The sequence below is a fragment of the Apis mellifera genome, linkage group LG6 (genome assembly GCF_003254395.2).
Source record: "Apis mellifera strain DH4 linkage group LG6, Amel_HAv3.1, whole genome shotgun sequence".
NCBI classification, from domain to species: Eukaryota; Metazoa; Arthropoda; class Insecta; order Hymenoptera; family Apidae; genus Apis; species Apis mellifera.
Window position 1 is genome coordinate 2,726,292 of NC_037643.1, and position 24,498 is coordinate 2,750,789.

Consider the following 24,498-nt stretch of genomic DNA (forward strand, 5'->3'; position numbering starts at 1 on the left):
TATTTATTAAACAGCAGAATGATATATCAGATTCAGTCATCTTTCATCTTTTACATCATCTTTGCAATTCTTATTTGACGTACAAATATCTTTAAACAATAATATATATTTGATTTAAAAAGAACTTTTTAAAATATTCATACATATAACATTTTATATACATATGATAACGAAAATGAATATCCTATTAGATCAATATCATTTATGATTAATCCTCGATCAATTTAAAAACGAACTTTGAAAACTTAAAACTTAGAAACGAGGTAATCGAAGTAATTTAAAATCCTTTAATCCAGACTCAGAGGAAGGTTTATTTCGAAGGGAGGAAGGGAAGTAAACTCCATTCCCAAGGACCGTTTGTTTCTCGAGGACAACAGGCTCGATCGTGATTTCTTACCTGAACATTGAAGTTTTACGGAGTGTGAACGAAATACATAGGAGAATCTAAATGGAACGGCGTGGATCTCGCCGTGAGAGCCGATATTACGGATTCTCTTACGAATTCTTGAATCACTGGCTGCCGCGAGAGCCACTGAATGAAGCTCGCCCAAGAGGATTTCCATCCGCGAGGCGAGGGATTATCGAGAGACGACGAAGAAAGCGAAAGAGGAAGTGTTGCATTCGATCGTAGAGAAAAAAAAAAGAAGAAAAAAAGTAGAAACTTTTCAAGGCTTTAAACTTTCCAGTTGCTCGAATATTATGATTTTGTTGAAATTTCACAATTTTACAATTTTTCGAGAACGATAAAATATATATATATCGTGAGGAAAAAAAAAAATAAATTTTTTCCTAATTTTTATTTTGATTAGGAGAAAATTAATTTCTTTTATTGTTAAGCAAAACAAGAGATATTTAATTAGAGAATAAATTTATTTATTCTTAATTGTTTAGGTGTTAACTAATATTTCATTGGTATAATATTAATTTCAAAAATGTGTCAAATTCAATCCTGAATTAATATTCAAATTTTGTTTTTACAAAAATTAATTGTAGCTTTATTTTGTTATAATTCCAATATATATTTTTTTCTATAAAGATTAATAATAATTCTCTTTATATTGTGCACAAGATAGATTTATATTAGATGAATTACATTACTCAATTTCAATCGTTTATTTTATTTAATTAAAGTTTTTCAAGAATAATTGATAACAATGGATGATAATTTACAAGAATAATATTAAAAGATTCATTAATTTGTATCGTAAATAAACAATATGATTTAAAACGGTAATAACAATTTATAGATTAATGTCCATAACTTTGGTTTCAATATAACAAAATAAGATATAACATATATATCAGTTTCACAATTTTTAGATAACGATACAAATAATTTAAATTTTAACGGGTAATAAAATATTTTTAAATAAAAAATTCTTCCAAATTGTAAAAACGACCTAGATAACGGTCTAAATCAATAATCAATAAATAATAGGATTTTTTCCGAATATGCTTATATGAATAAAAATCAAGTAAAGATAAAAATAAAAGATATAAAAAATTCACGAATTATTATTTTATTTTTTAATTTTTATCATTTCGTACAATTGAAATATAAAACATTTATTTCAAAATCAATATGATTTTACATTCAAAATCATCCACATCGTTGTTATTAAAAACTCATTGACTCACTTTTAATCATCAAACCAAATTCAACATGAAACAACACGAACCTTAATAATAATCCACGTCAAAGCTAATATTTTTATGAAAGTCTCACGCGAATTTGCTATAACGTTTATGACACAAACGATCATGATCCTGGAAACGTAAAACAACCCTAGGTAATATTTACTAGGTGTTTTTATCTCTCCTATGAATTTCGCGGAATTAAATTAAAGTGCGAACTCTTTCAGCATAACGACCATAGAGTGAAACGAGGTCTATGCGTTATTATTCCCATGGGTGGGTGGATATGAAATATTTCTTTCTCTTTTCTTTTTTTCTTCTTCTTCTTCTTTTTTTTTTCTTTACGATCAGCTGGCAACGCAATGACGCCAAAGATTTTTACATCTCGAAAGAACTTCGATTACCATAAACTCGAGCAATCGTGAAAATTCGTGCCTAGCTTCGGGAATATAAATAGCGGTAGCTTCTTTGAGTGAAAATACTGAGACAAAATTTATTCATGAAGTAATATTTTCGAGAATGATGATTTCACGTGCGCGCGTGTATTCAAAAGAATATATTTAAATATTGTTTTCAAGGTCATTATTGAGGATGCTTATTGTAAATCATCCCTCATAATTTCTCTTCAATATTTTAAGTTTTAATTGAAATTGTAAAATATTCCTCTCCTTCTATCAATTTTTATCAATCCTTTTCGATCAAGGGAACAAAGATTAATCATTTTGATTTTTGAAAAATTAAATTCGAGAATAATAAAAAGAAAACACGAGTGAATCTTTCCTCAAATTTTCCAATAACCCTTTTCCATTAACTTAAATATCCCTTCATTTTTCCAATACATAACTCTGATTCCGTCGCACGAGAGAATTTTCCCCTTCTTTCCTCCAAAACAATCTCCTGAGTATCGCTTCCGAGACTTTTTAAAGAGCTATCGGCCGAAGAAACAAAAATGAACGGAACGAGCAATCGATCGTAATCGATTCAGGGATCAATTTCACCGTCTTACATTTGGAGGAGTCCACTCTCACTCGAGGGTTGAAGATTAACGAGGTTCAGGGGTGATTCTCAGAGGGGATCGAATTTGGATTCGAGGGTTGGCATGTCACATGCTAATCGAACATCATCCAAGCAACCGCGATTGCGGTTTCCGGCGCGAGGTAGAGACGATTTCGCACGGTTAGATAAATAATTGCGGCAACGAGCTCAAGCTGACGCTCATATCATCTGAATATTAATTATTTCTAGTGTTGTTATCGTCGTTGCTATGTGTTTTGAATTGAATTAAAATAAAGAAAAGAAAAACTCGCAATCGTCAAACATTGGAATCTCGGATAAAAAGGTTCCATTAAAAGATTAAAATTTTAAAAGGGATGATAATATGGTAATTGTGATATTCGTTCGGATGGGGAAGGAAAGGAGGGATGAATATTTTATTAAGTGGATTTTCTTCTTTTTTTTCGTTATGTTATGTAAATTTTATCAAATTTTCTCTTAATTTACAGTGAAATGCAAATTAAATTAAATGCGCAACTTATATTAGCCATTTTCAAGAATAAATCTTTTAAATATCGGTGGAAAAAATGTCACTATATATTTGTAATTCGAATATCAGATGTATCAGAAGAATTCTTAGGAGATTCATTGTCCTCGATAAATCAGATACTGTAATTAACTATGAGTATAAAAATATCGTAGACTAATAGTAGTTTCTGCGATAAAATAATCGTAATATGTTAATTCAAGATAAAAGAATGTGATATAAATAGAAAAATAATGTATGGAAAACAGATAATACAAATGTAGTACATATAAATAACAAATGAACGAAAAGTATTAATTATTATTATCTTTATTAGAATAAAAATAATTAATAAGATTAAATAATTCGTATTTTCAAACTTTTTATCGCAATCAATATAAAGATGCAACTTCAAAAAATATTGGCATAACATTCGACAACATCGATTTCAATAAAATTTTCAGAATAAGTATAATCGCCATAAATCTTCGGAATATTTTTTTAAATTTTTATTACACCGACTCCGATAAAAAACTTAACCTTCGGTATTTCTTTCGTTTTTCCCCGACAAGTTGCAATTTTTTTCAAAACTTTTTTTACAACTCGAGTTATTCCAAGTCTAATTTTAACGCAAGTTATCGTGCGTTTTCGATTTGCCAATATTGTTTTATGTGCGCGCAGAAAGATGCCAAAATAATAGAGCCTAGAAAATAAATGAGAATTTGAATAAGCGAACCGTAAAACTTTAAGCGAGTAACCCGAGACTCTTGGAATCGCATTTATCAGAGATTATCGTTTAACTTCTGAATACGTTTATCACGATCTTCTATTTGCCTTCAAACCATTCATAATGTCCTCGTTCATTTTTCCAAATTTAACAATTCATTGAGCTCGTCATACGATTCGATCGTATGACGAAGAAAAAAAAAATCGATCAAGGGATGAATTACAATCCCAAAATTGGCATGATCGGCACGAATGGATCGGGTCGATTAACGAAATTCATACTGCTTCGTTCGTCGCTGCAAAAACTTTATAACAGGGATTATTCACAGTGTATATCGAATCTCTTCAAAACGATTTATGGCCACCGGTAAATTATGGCCTCACTAAATCCTGCTTTGTCAATATACATATATGGGGAGACACAGACAGATCGGAGCCATTGTCGTTCTTGCGATCTCACGGTCGTGTAATATCTATTGCTTCGGAGATAGTTTCATTCAATATTCATCGATATGTAAACAGTTGAACGTGGTGACGTGGTATCGATGAATTCAATGTGTTTCTTTTTTTTTTTTATCAAGAGAAAAGTAAAAATTTATATTTTAACAAGGAGAATAAAATCTTTTTCAGTGATATCTATTTTTTATCAGAGATTATACTGATAAAATTTTTCAGAATTTTTTATTTTTGTTAAATAACGATTTTAATTTTTAAGAAAAATTTGTTGCATATTTTTATAAAAAAGATTTCAGAGAAATCGAAGAAATTTCGATTCTAATATGATTTGCTGTATAGCATTTGCTATAATCCGCAGAGAATAGTGAAACCTAGCTTGCTGATATAAGGTTTCACTTTATACAATAACATTAATAATATCAAAATACTATAAATATTACAGTGTACGAGTTTTTCAACTTTATTTGTTTTCTCTGTCATCGTTTCTATTAATATCTTAATAATTGATGTATATTTGGATCTTGTTAGATTTATAAATATACGTATGTAAGAGTAAAAAGAAAATGAGACGATCAATCAAAGAAATTTTTAATCATTTAAAGTCAAACCTCATGTATTCCTTTTATTTTTACATTGCCTTTAATTCAATCCTAATCTAACATTTGAATATTCACTTCTCTAATAAGGAAAATCAAATGACCAAATTGATAAAAATAAAATGAGCAAGGAAACATCAACGTTTCTCTTAAATAAAAAATACGAATGGAAAAAGAATATTTTTAACTATTTTATATAAATTTCAAACAATTTTTATCGAATATTTAATTTTATTTTAAACAATTTTATTTTTAGCCAATTGCCTACAAGTCTGAAATACACAAATTTCCATATGTAATTCTATTTCAGAATTCCAACAACAACAAGAAAATGATCGAACGTAATAACCATTCGAAATCCACGAAGCCAAGTTGTATTGCCACACAAGCTTACCGCAAGCTCATGAAACGCCGTTTACCGTCGATTCCTCCCCTCGAAAAAAAGAAAAAAAGAAATTCATCCGAATGACAAACGCGCCGCGGGGGTGGAGGATTGGGATCGAGAGCGATTTACCGCTGCCCGGTCGGATTTACAGCGCTCCAAATCGCATTGGGGCGATTCAGACCGAGGATCGGGCCGGTGGAAAATAATAGTTTCAGATAATTTTATCCCTAACCCCACGAAATATCATTGCGGCCCAGGGAGACGCATCGCGCAACGCGTGGCTGCCGAATCGTGGTTCCAGACTCCGGCTTAACTGCATCTGCTACCGCGAAACAAACTGAATACTAATAACCCATCCTAGCTACCGGTGCCATCATATTACAACATTGAGTGCCAACTGCGTTCGTGCTCCTTTCTGTCTGTACAGGGTGTTTTGCAAAGTATGGAGAAAAGTATTAAGAAAAATTTGAATAAAACTCGATTTTTTTTAATTCATCTATCAACTTGTAATGTAACTTGACTTTACATTTTTGGTTTACGTAGAAATATAAGATATTTGTTGTAAGATTACAGTAAGACACAAGAAAATATTTATTGCATATTTATATTGTAAAGAGATATATTTAAGGTTCAATCAAAATTCATTAAAAGATAGAAGAAAATAAATTGTAAGAATATGAACGTTATGAAGAGTATAAAATTTAATAAGATTCTTGTACATAATGTAATCTTAAACGTTATACACCCTGTATATCGTTATAAATGCTCACTCTCAAGTATATACACCATGTCCCGTTGAATTCAATATCGAGCCAGGTTGCAGCAGCCACTCGTGCGCCGTGACACGTCGATGCTAGCTGCCGAATTAATTTCATACGCAACGTTGCGGCCGCTTAGCGAATACGTGATTGGAACGGTGTCTTCTGTTCGCTGCCGCCTCTCGAAATTGGCCGATTATCGATAGAAATTTCGATCACCTGTTCGCGATTTCAACCGCGACATTTCGCAAGTCGTTTCGGTTTCGCGGAAACTGGCGCGTTTGATCCCGTTTGAACGCGTTTTTGAAAGTTTATTCGGGGACCAGAAGTCTCTCGTGAATGGGAACAGTTTGAAAGCACGAAGCGAATAGGTTGTGCGGTGTTATTTCGTGCGGGGAAAGTAGAGGGTAATGCGATTATTGATTGGGATAATTATACGATATTTGTATTTCTGCCTGTATTTTCCTTTCCCCCCCTCTGAAATGTTTCTCTTGCGTGATTTATTCGATTGAAATTTAGTTTGATTGAATCCGTGTTACGAGAATCCATCTTTACTCGTTTTCTTACGACGATTCAAATAGATAATTTTTCTTCTATGAGAAATAATAATTTATGATTTAAAAAATTCCTAACTTTTACATGATTTTTCTTTTATTTAGAAAATATAAGTTTTTCGTTTTCGGTATCTAAAATTTTAAATATTCGTGCATCACGCAATATATAATATAATTGTATTAAATTAACATTAATTAAAATTGGATTATTAATGGCATCATTGATAAAAACAAAAAGTTACTAGTAATATTGGTACAGCATCGTGCATTGATCTTAATATATTTATATCGAAGGACCAACCCTAACTTTGAGAAATTGATCGTCAATCGATCGAAGTTTGCAACTGTTATACTCTTGATTTCTCGCGGTCTATCGTGAAGGCGCGGGGTAATTTTGTTTAACTATTCCGTGACGACGAGGTTAATGGGATATCGTTTAAATTATCATTTATGCGGCTCGTCTCTCAATTATGCGGTGGTTAACCGCTCGATGGGATTAGAAACGAATCGTTCTTCATTGATCGAATAAATGTTACTACATACACTTGCTTAATTTAATCACGTCGTATCGTGTGTAAAACCGTGTCGCGATACTCGTCGTTTAAATTATATCGTTCGTGTCGCTTTCATTTTGCAATTAATCTCAGCCAAATAAACCAAGTGGCTGATTAAGTACCGTTAGTGATTTATTGGTCTTATATATTGCACTTTTCGCCTCTTTATTTGCAATGATTTAGTTTAAACCGTGTTATAGACCAAGCAATTTAAACTAAGAGTAATTCCTTTTTTTTTCTTTAAATTTAGAGAGTATTGTTAATATTATTATATTAATGAAAAATGAGGATTAAATTTTTTTCAATCAACTTAATCAACGTAGGGTTTTTAAATTAAATATATGAATTTCTATTGGTAAGAAATAATATTTAATTTAAACCATATTATAGACCTGCAATTTAAAATAAGAGTAATTTCTTTTTTTCTTTATTAAATTTAGGAGTTATTGTTAATATTATCTGAATGAGGATTGAATTTTTTTCAATCAACTCGATCAATCTAAGATTTTTAAATTTTAAAAAGTAACATCGAAATCACTATTACTAAAGAAATAACTTAGCAAGAAAGATACTTATAAAATGAATTTCATTTCATTCATTGTCAACATATTTAAGCCAACAGCCTTCTTATAAATTGTATGTGTAATACAATTTTCCATTATTGTTCATCGAAAGGAAGGCTCTCTATTTCAAACGACAAACATGTACAAGTCGTATATACAAAACAACTCGATATCGATGTTACAATAACAATTTTTTTCATTGCTCTCACTTACCATGTTACGAGCCGAGATAGAAAATAATTTGTTCGAACTTTTCCTCCCATTCCCCAGGTGGTCACGATGAAATCGCTTACCTGGAACAGAAAACGCGAAATTTCCCATTAACGTCTTTTCTCTGATATCTGGGCTTGAATTTACGATTACACGCCACCGTCCCGCAATTTCAATTCACGGTGATCGCTATCGGGGACTCCTGCAAATTTATAGCGGTTTAATCGTTGTAACGCAAACGAGATATCGAGGGTAAACAGATCGACAACGTTTACAGTATGGCCTCCCTTTCGCGTTACCGCCTCAAATAGACTATTTATATTCCCTTTCCGTTCGTTTTTACGGTTTCCTTTGTGCGGCGAGCGTGCAAACATTTTACATTTGGCGGTAATAATTTTATTTCGTACTTGAAGTTTTTTTTTCTTTCGTTCGAATTCCTTTTCGAGTCAAGGAATAAATTAGATTTGTCAGATCGGATTGAAAAATCGAAAGAATTTTATTTTACACAACGACACAAATATTATTATTATTAAATTGTTTTTCAATTATTATTTAAAACAAATTTTGTTCAGGTTTGATATACTGGCTACGTAAAGAACATATTTTTTATTGTTCTAGAATATACGATTTTTAAAACTGTATGAAAGTACTATTAAATGTTATAAAATACAATATATTTTAATCCAATTAATTGTGTGTAAAAATCATTATATAATGAGAAAAATATTTCTGATTTAGAATAATTTTAATTACATTATTACATTAACCATTTATTCTGACTAATAAAAACATAAAAATTCGATAATTGCAATAATCAGAAATTTTACTTGTAAAACATCAAACATAAAACGTTGCTCCATAATCTTTCCCAAGATATAGTAATCTCGATTTCGAGCAGTATGATCGTTCAAGTCGATTGACGGATGAGATGCATGGAGTTTCCTGAGAGGAGAAATTTTCCTTCCGCACACGAATCTATCCTATCGCGAATTTCTGGGTTCGTCGAATTTCGAATTTATCGTCTGGCGAATCCACGTGATCGATTCTCGATAGTTTTTGATTTATCTCATACAATATGTTGATCCATTATGATAAAAGATTGGTCAATAATTAATCTTCAAAAATATCTTCGAATATATAAAGAAGCAATTTTAATTTGGAATTAAAATTACATTTGAAATTAAATTGATGTATAATATCGACATATAGTATCAATTTTAAATTAATTTCCTATAATTAATACCATTATGAAAAGAAGCGGAATGAAAATTTATTTTCGAAATATCTTTTTCAAATATTCATGACTGAATTTAAGTAATATAATTAAATCGATTCCTTTAGATATTATTATAGCACAAGAATAACTAAAATCCTATATCAAGAATAATATTCAAATAAGAATTTTATCTTAAGAATCTAAAGATATGCATTACATTGTAGATTTATCTTATTACAAAACATCTCATCTTCGAACAATGAAGCTCCTCATAGAACCCTCCCATTATCCCATCATCTCCAAATAGAAACGTTAACGAAACGACGGAACGAATGATCGCGTTGTGTCATTCACAAATTGTTCCAGTTGTAAGTGTCGTGTCAGTCGAGTGTAGGGAATATTAGGATCGGTACGGCGGGCTGAATCGTAATTACAACGAGGTCCATGATGGAGAGCGGGCCACTCGAGGCGTGGAGTAGCTGGGATTAAATTGAGTGGCGCGACGCGAGGGCCGCATAATGCCGCGTGACCTGGCGGGACCTCGCGTGCAAAAGCCATAACTAACCTACAAATATCCCTTGAAAACTTCTGTCGTGACCTCCGGCATCTGGTGGACCGCAGCGCCATTAATATGGCGGAGGAAAGTCTGGCGATAAACATTCGAATTTTCCACCTTTCTTACTTTACTAGTTTCGATACGTGGCATTTCTAACTTCTCGTTAAACAAATGACGAAACGTTATTTAATAAAATGAATTAGTAAAATATGATTAAATAGTGTTTATCGGATGCTTCTATGACGAACAAAAGAAAAAAATAAGAGGAAAATCAAAGAATTCTATTTTAATATTTAAAATAACGATAAAATGAAATGAAATGAATTCTTTTTTTCAGATTTCATACGTTTGAGAATAATATATACTATATTGTCTCTAATTTAAATTAAGTTCTTGTCTAAGAACATTAAATAATCTTTATAAAATTAGAAAATTAGAAAAATATGATAACAACGTAATTTTAAATCTTTTCCAAATATTCGTGAACATAACAAAATTATGTTCCAATTATATACATGTACATATATTTGATAGTGCAATGCTTCGATATTTTCAATTTACACAATCTCTATTTCCAGCATTATCCAATTCCTAAAATTTATATCGAAACATGTCGAACCACTACACGATAACCACGATTATTTATTAAAACCGTAGCCATTTAATAAATAGTGCATTGTAACTAAATAGCTGTATTATTCGCCAAACGATCTACAGGCATAATGCGTGCCCTAATCGAGTGCCATATTGTTCGATTTAATCGGTTGAGCGACAATTTACCGGTTCCCAAGTCGATATACACGTATTCGTCCGAATATTTATTTTGTAAATTACTGATTCCATTAATATGCTTTTATCGTGGCAATGAAATAGCGAGAGAACAATATGGCTTCTACGTAAGTGCAGATATCGTGAGAATTAGGGTTAATAAACCGTCCATCGACGCTTATTCTTCGGGCAAATAAAGATGGTTGAGGTTGGGTTCTCAGCCATCGATAAAAATTGCACGATTCGCGATCGACATTTTGAATTGATGCTTTCTAGTATTCGATTTGTCCTCGAGCCAATGAGATTGTCGATCGACATTGACGGACACCAGCCCCAATCGTTCCATGAATTCCAGATATGCTGAATAATTGGACAAATTCGTGAATTTGAAATAAATCTTTTTTAACGATATGATACCTATGCGAAAGAATAATATAGTTTCTCGGGTCACTTAATATTGACTTTTATTATATCATTTCGAAATGATTGAATGTCATCTCTCCATTTGTATATATATAATTCTACAAGATACTCAATAAAATGAAATAAATAATGGAGAAACGAAGTTATCGAGCCAAGAAGTGATGATCATCAGATCAAAATTCATAAATGTATAGAATATGTATTTTTATGAGTATTTTCCTTCTTTGAAATTGTGATCATAACTCTTTCTCTCTTTTGCATACTTAAATAAAACGTTACGTAAAATGGAAAAATAAAAATATTTATGTATTCATTCTTTTCGAATTTTTATTTGTAAACTATTGGATCAACGTTAATTTGATTTTCAAAAACGTAATTGACGTTTTTATTACGTTCGATCGATCTCTCCAGGAACGAGCGATACGTTATTTTGAAGTTAAAAATGTCAATTTTATATCCGACATATTCAATATATCAATATCTTTATTTAGATTCGTACATTTGTATTACATTAAAATTTGTATAAAAATAATCAGAATCATTATTTTTCAAATAATATATGTTCCATATAAAATATATTTACCATGAAACTTATTTCTTATACAATAATTTAAAAATAATAAATTATATTCTTCAATTAATCAATTAAAGAAATTCTAGATAAAGATCCTAAGGGAAAACTTGCTGAAATAAATAAATAATCGGAATAAACAACAAACATAATAATAAACTATTTTCACTGAAATAGTAACAAATAATTTAATAAATTGCAAAGTGATTTCTCAAAATCAGATTTCATTTATAACCATTCCCGTTGATTGTATAATTTGCCACGATTGTGCGTATGCGTGTACGCTCTGATAATAATTCCCGTACGCAATGCTTCGTATCTTTTTCTTCGAATGCAGTTTTCGTGGAAGAAGTTCAATAAGGTAATACAAAATTACACGTAAGTTGGCACCGAACAGCCTCGTAACTTTTATTGGAATTCATTCGAAGTTTCGCGATTATCGCGAAGTTGAATTGCACTTCAACATCGTATTCAGGCGTAAAAGTTTCCCGATCCTGTGCACCGTACAATCTAGAGGGAAATGAAGAGGAATCGGCGAAAGTTGTACGACGAGATAGATACAAAATCTTTCAAAGGAAAAAAATACAACGTTTTTCTCGGCAATCCGTTTAAAATTCTTCCTAAAATCGTATCATATTCCATTTCAATTTCTAAAGTTTCTAAATTCTAATTGTGATGACGTTACCTTCGACGAATTATACGTGGATATTCATGATACAAACGAGGTCATCGAGATTCTATGGCTCGAAATAATACGAAAGTGAGGAATAATGAAATTGCATAGGAAATTTCATTTTCGAGTAAATCAAGTTTGAAAATACAAGTGATATTAGCTGTGTGATATATGGATTTTCTATAATATACGAGTGATAAAAGCTTATTTCAAATAGTGAGAAAAATGTAAAATACTTTTCATTTAAAAATTTGTTTTCAGAAAAATCAAATTAGAAAATTTTAGCTTTTATCCAATCTTGATTTTTCAAAATTTTCATATGTAAAGTAATCGTCTATTGTCACTTGATTCATATCTAATTCAAAAATTAATTATTTTCGCTTACATATTTAAAAAATTTTTAAACACAATTTGAAAATTCGAAAACGAAGCCTTATATAGAAAAATTTTATTCTATTCATTTGTTTATCCCAATGAAAATCTTAAATGCTTCCTTCATGAAACGTACGTGTGTTTTTACTTTTATTTTTAAAAAAAATAAAGAAAAAAAATTTATAATATTCATAACAAAATAACTTTTTTCACGAACAAATTTAATATAAATTTCGTCGTTAGTCGCGTTACATTTACATTATTCTGTCGTTAAATTTCCATTTAAAGAATGGAATTTCTTTTTCTTCGCGAGACAAGTAATAAAAACGAAAACGTTTCACGAATAACAACTGCGAGGAACAATTTTTCATAGTCCATTACCGTTGCAAACATTGCCATGCCGCAGAATAATCATTTCAAGCTCATTTTTTAATAAGCCAAATGAATTATCTGCAACGTAAAACGAATTTTTCTTTAATTTCACATATGCCCGTGTTAAAATTAACCATTATGGCAACAATCATGCCGTTTCATGATTCAGATATTAATTAATGGCCAACCGAGGTATTTAACAATTTTATTAAAAATTCTTTCTCCAAACATTCGTATTCTCGATCGATTAGATTATAATCTAGTGATTTTCATTGCAATATTATAATATTCGATAATTGCACTACGTAATACTGTAATATAGTTAGTCGACACGCTATGTTACATACGTTAACGAAAACGAATTCTCCACAGTAATTGTGGAAAATTAGACTGGCGTTTGACGTGCGTTATTGGCATGTATGCAATATTTGAGTTCAAATTTCACCGAATGCACGCGTTATACTCTAGTCATGCAAGATTAATTTAACATTTGGCATGGAGATTATTACAATACAGGCAACGTTCCAATTTGGTTTCTCATCATGCGTGCATCTTCCATTCCACAAATAGAAAATTAATTTATGTTATGAATGTAGACATTTTTTTCCCCTATTGCTTTGTTATTGTCAGGATATTTATGTTTATCATCAAATTATTATACACTGTTGTGAAATATAATTCTGATGTATTCGTAAATCATTTTAGATGTACAATCATCTGTTTTTAAGTTTTTATGAATTTTATATTATATTCTCTTAAAAATAATTTTTTAAGAGTAAAAAGATAACAATTTTTCTCTTAAAGGCCAAAAAAATCTCTACAAGATAGTAATAATAAATAACAATATAATATTGATCTTATTGCAAATTGAATGTACTTGTAGTGTTAAATTTCAGGAAAATCCACAATAAATCCCAATAATAATTATCTGGATCCATTTCCAAAGTTATTCATTTAAAATTCTTGAAAATTTTCAAATGGACTATATATAATATACCCTATTATACAATGATATCAACCAATGAATCATCAAATCCCTTGATCAAACTTTTATCAAATCGTATAAATTTCTTGTATAAGATTCAATGAACACAATATCACGTATCTGGATTCTGCGATTTAAAATCCTCATAAATTCGCGATATAATTGCGAAGAAATCATCCAGTCTTGGAAAATTGTTTCATGAAACTGCGGACAGAAGCGGGCACATTCCCCTCACTTCGTGTAATTTATGACCGCGAGATTGCAGCACTGTAATACAAGGTAATGGTAAAATGGCAAAGGCCGCCAGTTCGGCGGCATCATTAACGTCGAGTGGAATATTCGGATAGTTTCCCAGTCTCGCTGTTGCTTCGATTTCATCCCGGGTAATTCTCCATTGTACAGTTACACCGTGAACGCACCGTGACGGAGAAACTCGCACGCGGATTCGAGCTTTCTACCCGAGTTTTCTAAGATTTTTTGCCGAGGAAAGTAAAGTGTAAGTGAAAGAGAAAATTCTTAATTTTAAAACTGATTTTGGCGGAACTGATTGGAACGATTTAACATTTACAGATAAGTGAGAGAGAAAATTTCTTCTATTCTAATAATGATTTCTCTTTTTTTTAAAATATTTTTATGTTTCTTTTTGACTAATGAATTTTAATACATTTTTTTTTTCATTCTAACGTTAGAGAAATCTGCAAATAGAATCTTACATCATATACGTGGTTCTTTAATCAATTAATTTGCTTTCAAAAGGAAATATTTCAAGATGGAATTTTTAAATTTTCTCCATTTGAAATAATAAATGCACAATATTGAAAAATAATACATTATATATTAATTTAGAAATTATACAGAAATGTATTAATAAAAATGAATTAGAAATAGGAGAACAATAAAAATCTGGGAAAGATAAATACTTGTTTAAAATAAATAATGTAAATAGAATAATAAAAAGAATCGAATAATCTATTCTATATATTTATCTATCAATGAAAAATAAAGCTCAAATTGAATTCTGGAATTAATTTAATATAAAAACATTTTTATTCTCGTAAAAATATTTATAATCATTTTAACACAAATTTGTTAATTTTATTAGCTAATATTGCTCTCATAAACGCATATTAAACTAAGCTAATTATGATTCGTGGTCATGTCGAAAATTCTCTACCCTTGGAGAGTTGCCATCTAATCACTTTTAGAGGATTACCTTTCTCAGAGAAAATCAACAAAGTGAATTTTAAAGTTTATTAAACGCGACACGTGATATGATTCTAAATAAATTATATAGTTGTTGTAATATAAATATAAACTATACAACTACTAACTATATATATGATATATATAACTATGATATTTACAACAAAAAAATATTTCAAATAAAAGTTGAATGATTTCATTACATGCTATATTTCTAAATTATTTTATATCAATATTTTTGTAGATGGGTGGATAAAAATCTTGTAAAAAATTAATTTTATTTCTTTTGAATTAATTCTTTATTTATTTTCGTATTAAAAATATATATATATAAATTAATTTGCAAGAAATATAAGATCCTCAATGTGATTCTAAGTCCTTTGAATATTTCCAAAAATAAGCAAGATATTGCTGATGATAAAGTTACATGAAAATCCATTTATTATAATATCAAATTTCAAAAAAAATTCTAAAGTCCTTTCATGCAATACCTTTACGAAGAAAAAAAATAATTGGGATTATCAATAATAAAATATTTCACGAAACTGATTAGACAATTACCGTCCTTCGTAAGATTTTACGCATTAAGTCGATTGCTTGGGACTATAATAAAGATAAACAAATTTAACATTTGTCCAATTCTGTTCCCTTACTTAGCGGGGGCGTACCTTTCAACTTCTTATCGTTCAATCCTAAGAATCTTAGACACGAAAGAAGATTTATTCGAGAAAATAGAAATTCAGACAAAAATAAACGCTGAAAATATTCCTTTTTCCTCCATAATATAAAGAAGGCTTCAACGTGATCAGCTGTGCGGTAGTACAAGCGTATTTATAGATATCGAGGCAGATAAATCGATCTGATTAATTTCGAAAATCAATGTGACGAAATTCCAGCCTCAGATTATCATTTTAACCTAATTGAGGACAATTTGCAACAACAAAGTATATTTGACAGCAATGTGGACACTTTTGCAAATAAATAACAGCTTGCTATGAATTGATCAGTAAATATTACGAATATTACATGAACTGTTCGTGAATATTTGTTGGTAAATAAGCGTCTATGGAATAAATCGTAGTACGAATTTTAAAAGAAGTGTATTTAATAATAAGTGTACATTTAATAATAAATTTTCAACGTGTAATTACGAATCAGAAAGTTTTATTTCTATTCTTAAAATGATTTGATATTCGGTATCAGAAAAGTAATTTTTTATTCGGTTTCATTATCAATAAAACGTTTAATGGTCCGTTAAACTGAAATGGAAATATAGCAATCGGGGATCGTTAAATATAAGAAGTCGATCCATCGATTCAAATAGCGGGACAAACAGTGACGTCGATGAATGAAATATAATTAAGAATGGGTCGAATTAATCTTTTGTTAAAGCTCTTAAGGGTGATTTTAATCATTCGATACTTAGAAAGAATGATTACGGATCGATTATCTCGAGGAAATAATAAAAACTGACTGTTGAATCGAATTATCTTTGATTCCAAATGAAAATTCTTTCGATGACAAATATATATGTATATATTTTTATTGACAAAATAGACAAGAACGGAATAAATAGAAAAAATAATAATAATAAAATAAGAGATCTTTCTGGAAAAGGAAAAGTAATAGTTCTTTGATCCTTCGTTTAAACAGCAGGAGATACAGATAAGGTATTCATGGAAGAGTGACTAATTCTAGAGCCCAAACAAATATCAAACTCGATACATGTGAAAGTCTGACAGTTAAGGCTTATTTATTAAATTACAAGAAATTTAAATTTCTAGATGAAACGAGGCATTTTATCCAGGCAATAATGCAAATTTGAATTCATAACTCAATAAAACAAGTCACGTAACAATTTTTGTCTTTCTTTTTAGAATCGACTTTTTGAATTAATTTTTAAAAAAAAATTATTGCATTATTTCGAATAATTCGATCAATTCATGTTTAAAATTTGAAAAGAATTATTCTCCGATAGAACATGTTTAAGATACGTGATCTAGTCCCAGCAATCCAGTCAATCCTGTTTCTCGTTAAAGTCCTTCGACACATAGAACTGGACTCGACGGCAGTACACTCCCACCCACAATTCGATTCGCTATTAAGATATCCACGGCGAGATAACAGGAATCCCGATTTGTGTACAATCGATGGGCGAAGGAGGCGAAATTAGCGAAATAATTTAGATCGGCGATCAAGATAGCTTAAAACTCTCTGCTAAAAGGAGATCTGGATATCTTCAAACGAGGAAGAAAAAGATATTTCCAATTGAAAGAACCATGAACGGGTTAAAAATTAATATGAAATAATTAATAATATTTATAATATAGATAAAAAAAAATTAATATGAATAGAAAATTTTTGAGAAATATGCGATCAACTAATCAAAAGTTTTTCAAACGAAAGAAAAAGTTTAATCGAGGAATCGATTGGATGTTTTCTGATTGAAGTTTAAGTAAATTGATCATACTTTTAACGAAGTTATGAAAGAAGTTGAGTTTTTGGGAGGCTAATTAATTGAACGGATTTCGTGTTAGAAGGACGAAGATTGAGGGAATGATGGCACCTTGACCCAATTCCAAGCTCTCGTTCTCGCGTGCACATTCACTTGCCCACCGATCGGTGCGATCGTTCACGAAACGTTAATGTACTGTGACGATTTTTCATACGCTCGATAACGCCGAAACGAACAACGGAATTTCGCGCTTACGATTCCTGACCGGCCGTTTTTACGAGGCCGATCGGTTAAGTAGATAACAGCGTGGTCAAACTGCCACGAACTTTAACAGTTTTATCGCGATATTAAAAAACCTTGCGGGTATAAGGAAATTTGAAACCTCTAAGTACGTATAGTTGTTAAAAAAAATTAAATCGTAATTATTAAAATCCAGAAAATTTGAGTTTGAGGAGATAAAACGTCATTTTAAATGATAAATAGTAAATAATCTTATTTATTTTTTTTTTGTAGATCTTTAAATAATGAATATTCAATTACAATAAGTAATTTTCTAATCCTTCTTTATATATTATTTGCCAGATGATTTTTTTAAGAAAACGAAACAAGAATAATATACGATAATTCAATAAGAATGAATCAAATAAACTTGCATCATAAACTTGTGAAATGATTCAATATTTTAATCAAGATTTAATTTATTTCAATCAAACAGAATCTAAGATATTAAATGAATATTCCATTCAATTAATTAATATTATTTGGATAAATTGATTTTATCTATAAAATTTTGATTTTGATAAAAATTGGTATATGAAAAACATAATCATAATTATACATGAAGGTTAAATATTTTATTTTTCATCAAAAAATTGATAAGATTGAAACCAATGTAGTGAATTTAAATTAATTTATTCTCTTGATATATTATATGTGGTTAATTCTCTGTGCGTGCTTTCTGTGTTACTCATGCACTCGAGAATTGTGATTGTGAAAATATATTTACGTGCATCATTGTTGATAATCACGATAATGTCTGAAATAAATTATTATAAAATTTTTACGAAATATACAAGATCGACGATCTTTATTATATTCGATAATTATATAACAAAAAGAGAAATCTGCGTGATTGTATAATTAGAGGACGAAATATGATTGGTTCTCGTTAAAATTGAATAGAAAGTTTAATTCTTGAAGGAAGAACGAGATCGATAAGTCTCATTTGATTTGAAATTAAACGAAAGACGTGATTGCAAATTAAGAAAGAGAAACAGAGCGAGTATCTTTTGTTAAATTTTCAAAGATTATTCTTTACGATTATTCTTTATTGAACGATAAATCAAAAATTTAAAAATATAATTTTCTAAAAGATTAAGAATTGAAAAATCTTTTTTTTTCTTTTTTTAAATTCTAGCTTCTTTTTTCATTCCGTTATAATATTAATAACAAATATACGATAACGGTACGATTGTTTTCATAACAGAATTTCATTTTCATGTACTCGAAAAGTACACATGATAAAAATTCAATTTCGCTTAATACAATCGCGTGATTCGTTCAAAAGATTACTCCGCATCACTCGACAGCGAAATTATAAACTTTCAATTGGCTCATGTTAGTCCGGAACTCTTAATTACTTAAATTGCTTTATATGGAATCGCGAATGGAATCTATTTCATAATTTTAAAATTATGAAATACAATATTTTCAAAATTATTCTCCAAACTCTTTGAAATCCAAAAAATATCTTACGCATCAATATCCATTAGAAGGAATGTGAGAAGAAGAATAGTAAAATAGAATTCGTGGCTGAAATTTTGCATTTTTTATTTTAAAAATGACGACTTTTTATTCTCAATTTTCAATTTTTGAATAGAAATTATAGAATTAAAAATTATCGTTACAAACTTTTGAAATAGTAAATATATTTTGATGTTTTTTTTTAAAATTTTGTACAAATACAAATTTATTGTGGATTAATTTAATAGAAATATTCTTTTTAATCTTATTAACATTCATTAAAAAATAAAAAATCGTAAAAGAATAAAAGAGCGCTTATTTTTTAAAAAAAATCGATTTTCTGGTGGAGATAGATATACATTGCGAGTAATTTGCATAAAACTAGCCATGTTGCTACCACATGGTGCATCTTACAAATATTTATCAGTGTTTTCTCTTGCCAAGAATATTTTAATGAAAGAAATGGTAGTTTAACAGTTTTCTTTAAAATTTCTTTTAGCAATTTAGCAATAGTGACTAACCAACAATTAAAGAAATCTTTTCTATTTATTAATTTGTTTTAATATTGGAAATAATATACACAGTTTTATCATAACTTTATCATAACATCGTTCTACATCATTATTCCATTTTTAATAAATATATTAATAATTACATACAACTCAAAACTTGTTGCCAAATCGTTTATGTTATCCCAATTAAATTGAAATTAATACTAGAAATAATAGTGAAATAATCAAGAAAACCAGGATCAGACTTTTCTTCTTAATTTTCCTAAAAGAAAAAAAGATAAAAATAAATAGAAGAAACCAAATCATCTATATCCCACAAATATAAAAAAAGAATTATCTTTTTATACCAAACACCTCCTCCCCAAAAAAAAGAAAGAATGTATCAACCAGCTTTAATCAAATTTACCAATTTAAAAGAAGAAACCGGCAAAGGAATATCTCCTCCCCTATTCAAATTACAAATTATCTATTCATTACAATCTCTGATACATTTTTTCAAGCATGAACGCAATTCTCACGCGCAGCTTCTTGAATTAATAATCCCCTCTTCACCCGTTTACCATCTTTCCTATCGACTTACCTACTCAATTTCCTTTGATGCACCCCCTCTTTCCACAATCGTGTCTCTCTTTAATAAACTTTCTTCCCATTCCCATCCCCTCGTGGCCATTGTATACGCGCCTTATCGCGGCAATTCATTTATCGCGGCCGAAATCTCATTGTCATGTCCCCCGTTACGAAAAGATGCAAATGAGAGGGAAATCCACGGATATACGGATACACGTCCGCGGTATTTGTATAATTTATTCGTATATTTGAGCGGCGTATACCGATACCGGACATGTCGCCATAATGGGTGAAAGGGACGTTGAACGGATACATTTAATTAAACGGACAATCGGGTAGCGTCGATCGTCGACGAAATTGCCGGCAACAGCTGCCAGCTCTGCATCCAGATGAATTTTTCCGAATTGATGAACCCGCGCAGAGTCATGTGTGGATACGTTACCATATCACTCGATTGCTTTCAATTCAGATGGATCATTGCGACGTGTAATTCTTTTTTCCTTTCTCTTTTTCTATCTCCTCTTCATTTACTTATTATATCGTCGTATCTCCTCGAATTCGACGTATTGAATAGGGAAATTGTTATTATTTTGTATATATCCTTTTTTGTTTTCTTATATCATTCGATTGGATATGGACTGGTATTTCGAAAAGATTAATTGAGATTTTTAATAAAAGAATAGGCAATTAATACTAGTGACAAAAATTAAGAAATTAATCATTTGTAAATTTATATATTTGAAAAATAATCTTAGCTTAACTTAAGTTTATTTCTTTCGTATATCTTCCAGTATCTCAATAGTCTCTTTAAAAAAAATTATTTCAAATTAAATAATAATATAACGTGACTCTCTCTTTTTCTCTCCCTAAAAAAACTCGATCAAACATTTAGAAAACTAGGGAAAAAGGAGGGAAAAAATAAACACTTGGAAACCGGTATCTCTATCAATCGTCAAAAAATTCGCTGTTACGAAGACAAACGGTGAATCTGGCAACACAAAGTGCGTCAGATACGTACATCAAACGAATATTCGGCATCGAACTCGAATTTGCATAGGTGTATTTTCACGGGGGTTTTCGAGGGAAACGTATCGTGGTTCGTTTGCACGTGAACAGGATGCAACGTTACGTCCAAATATGATCGAAGACGCGAGGCAAAAGGATAAAAAGGAAAAAGAAAAAAAAAAGAAAAAAATGCAAATGCACGTACCAGAACGTGTTACGCGTTGTTCACCCGCGTTCTACGTATGCGTTTTGGTCGAACATCGGTTGTATAACCGAACGATTTCGTGCGTGGCATGGTCGTAAAATGTCAGGCCACTCGTTGCTCTAGTATTTCACCGACCTAACACCGGTCTCGCGTGTGCTTTGACAAATATTCGTTGATCATACCGAACGCTTTAAACGATCCTTTCGTGATTATTCGATGATGAAATGTTGGTTTTATTTCCCGTTTATTCGTGATTTTATTCACGGCTCGTAGAAATTTATCAAAAACGAAAAATGATGAAGTGAAATTACATTTTTTTCTACATTTCTGCAAGGATTATTAATCCTTTCGATACTAACAAAAAAAATCGATAACAAACACGCAATAATTTTCGTCGATCTAGAAGAAAATAACAACAATGTTACAATAATATTTGTCTCCAATATATATATAAACGTTTCTTATTAAAATGAATAAGATTTTAAAAGAAATATCTGAAAAAGACTGATAAATATATACATATATATTTTTATCACATATACACGTATCCTATTTTGAGGATGAGACTTGAAAATGGTAATAAAAGAATCATTCAAAATTGTGTTATTTAATTATCATTAATTTTAATACTTTTAATCTTTCATCCTGCCGAAATTCCACCAAAATAAATGCAATGATCCAATGAGATTATTTTTCCTCGTGACAACGAGAATTATTCGTGATTAACGAACGAAATCTGAACGGGTTCGATCCTCATTTTCAGCTATTCAACAGGAATTCCTGCACACTGGTAATTACACGCGGCCAGCGCAACAGGGAACAAATATTTTCGTCCGCAAACGAGATCGCCAACAATCCAAGCGGATCTGAACGCGTGCAACGAGGGGGTATCATGTGCGTGCGCGTACGCAATCACGATCTTTCCTTGTTTGACCTCGTTCCGAACCCTATCGATTCACCGATAATCCGATATCCGTGCTCCACGATTCTCTCAATGATTGTTAAGGATCCGTTAAACGGAATTTATGAAAATAAGTTGCAAACATAAAATAGAATTTTTAATATTCCAAATTAAATTGTACTACGTATCTGTGTTAAAATTGATCTTTCTTCTTCCATTATTACTGAAATCGAAAGTTTTGAATATAAGTAAAATGAATTCTTCAAATTCTTTTTGTATTTAATGAAAAATCATTAAATGGATAATTAAATATAGAGATACAAAAATTATTAAATTGATACGATTCTTTTATAAATCTTCCTGATCATATCACAGCATATCGTATCGTTCAAACTGAGAATAAAAGTTGAAGAAGGAAAATCTATTTCTTGGCTATGAAAATTACGTGTGGATTTGTAATATGAAGCACTTACAGAAAACTGAGATCGAAAAATGGCGAGCTCATTAAGGTCAATGATTCTGTGTTGCGGGTTTACGACGCAGTGAACAAGCCTATGGAAATGTTAGTTTTGCTGTAATAAATCAACTTGTGCGCAGAAATTTAATTTCGAGATGAACAACAGGGAGAAATACTTAGGACTCTTGATCGAAGAAAAATTTTTCGATCCAACTATATCGATGAAAATCCTCGTATAAATAAATAGATAGATAGATAGATCGTTTCAATTATACTATATTTATTTGGATTTCAATTTATTTACATTTTCCTCGTAGATGGGAATAGAGGTCTAAATGTATTTCGTAAATATTACGCGAAATCAAATTCTCGACACTGTTAATCAAACGGGCGAATCTTCCGAACACGATCTTCCGTTTCACGATCGCTTCGAGACATTTCAACGTGTTCCATTTCGAGGACTTCCGCTGACCCGCTACACCGCCATTTTCGTTAATAGCGCTTCGAGGCGCTTCGTATTACGACCGTAATTAATATAATTCCAAACAAGGCGCATTTTGCAGTTCGCCTCTTAACAAAAACGGCTGCGTTGGTTTTATTAATTTTACGGTATAATATAATGTGTGCACGTTGGCAATTTAATGAGAAAAGTATGTTCTTTTTCCGTGACACATAATATCGTTGCGATAATTACCTCCACTCTGTGTTTTAATTCTCTGAATTTATTACAATCATGCGGATATTAAAAAATTTTGATGAAAGAAATTACGGATATGTAAATAACGATTATGAAATTAATATGAAAATAGGATTGTTACTATTTTATTGTTAAATATTTATATAAAAATAACTGGAGCTTTTACTTTTTCTTATTCAAAGATATAATACGTGACTTAAAATAAAAATAAAGTGGCTTTATTGAAAAATTATATGGGAATTTATTTAAACCGCTTTCATTCGATCTTTGAGATCTGATCTAATTAAGAATATAATAATTTTGAACAGGAATAAATTAATATCTTAACGAAAGTGAAGGGATTTTGTAGAGAAATTTTCGAATTTCAGAAATCGAATTTCCATAAAATTAGCATTTAATTATATGTTTTCTATTTTATCATTTATTTTGTTCTGAAAATGTAACTTAAAAAGTATACTGAACTTTATGATATTTAATAAACATTAATATTCGTCAGTCCTTTCAATAATCGTTCGCCCAAACTGCTTAAATTTTTATTAACAATAAAAGTATTTATTTAACACCAAGAATCGTAAAATAATAAACCACCACGTAAAATGCAATTTCGCGATAAATTCTATAAAAATTAAATTACACTTTTAACAATATTCGACCATTGATCAAATACGTACCTGAGAACAATAAATTAAAAATCTTATAAAAATGTAATATTTTACATTTTATAACAATGGATAATAATTACGAAGAGAAGTATAATTTTATTAGAATGAAATTACTTCAATGTTGATCAAGCGGTTGAAATGAGATATTCCATTTATTTGCATCATTATTAATACACATTTATTATATAATACTATCCTC

The 24,498-nt window shown here is 30.3% G+C and overlaps 1 long non-coding RNA gene across 1 annotated transcript in view; it reads right to left on the minus strand.

Annotated features, from left to right (window-relative positions):
• Window positions 1–7,958: 7,958 nt before the first annotated feature.
• LOC113218862 overlaps window positions 7,959–24,498 on the minus strand; it is a 178,428-nt gene continuing 161,888 nt past the window's right edge. Inside the window, exon 3 of the long non-coding RNA XR_003304910.1 lies at window positions 7,959–8,039. This is a non-coding gene — a long non-coding RNA (uncharacterized LOC113218862). The remainder of the gene's footprint in view (window positions 8,040–24,498) is intronic.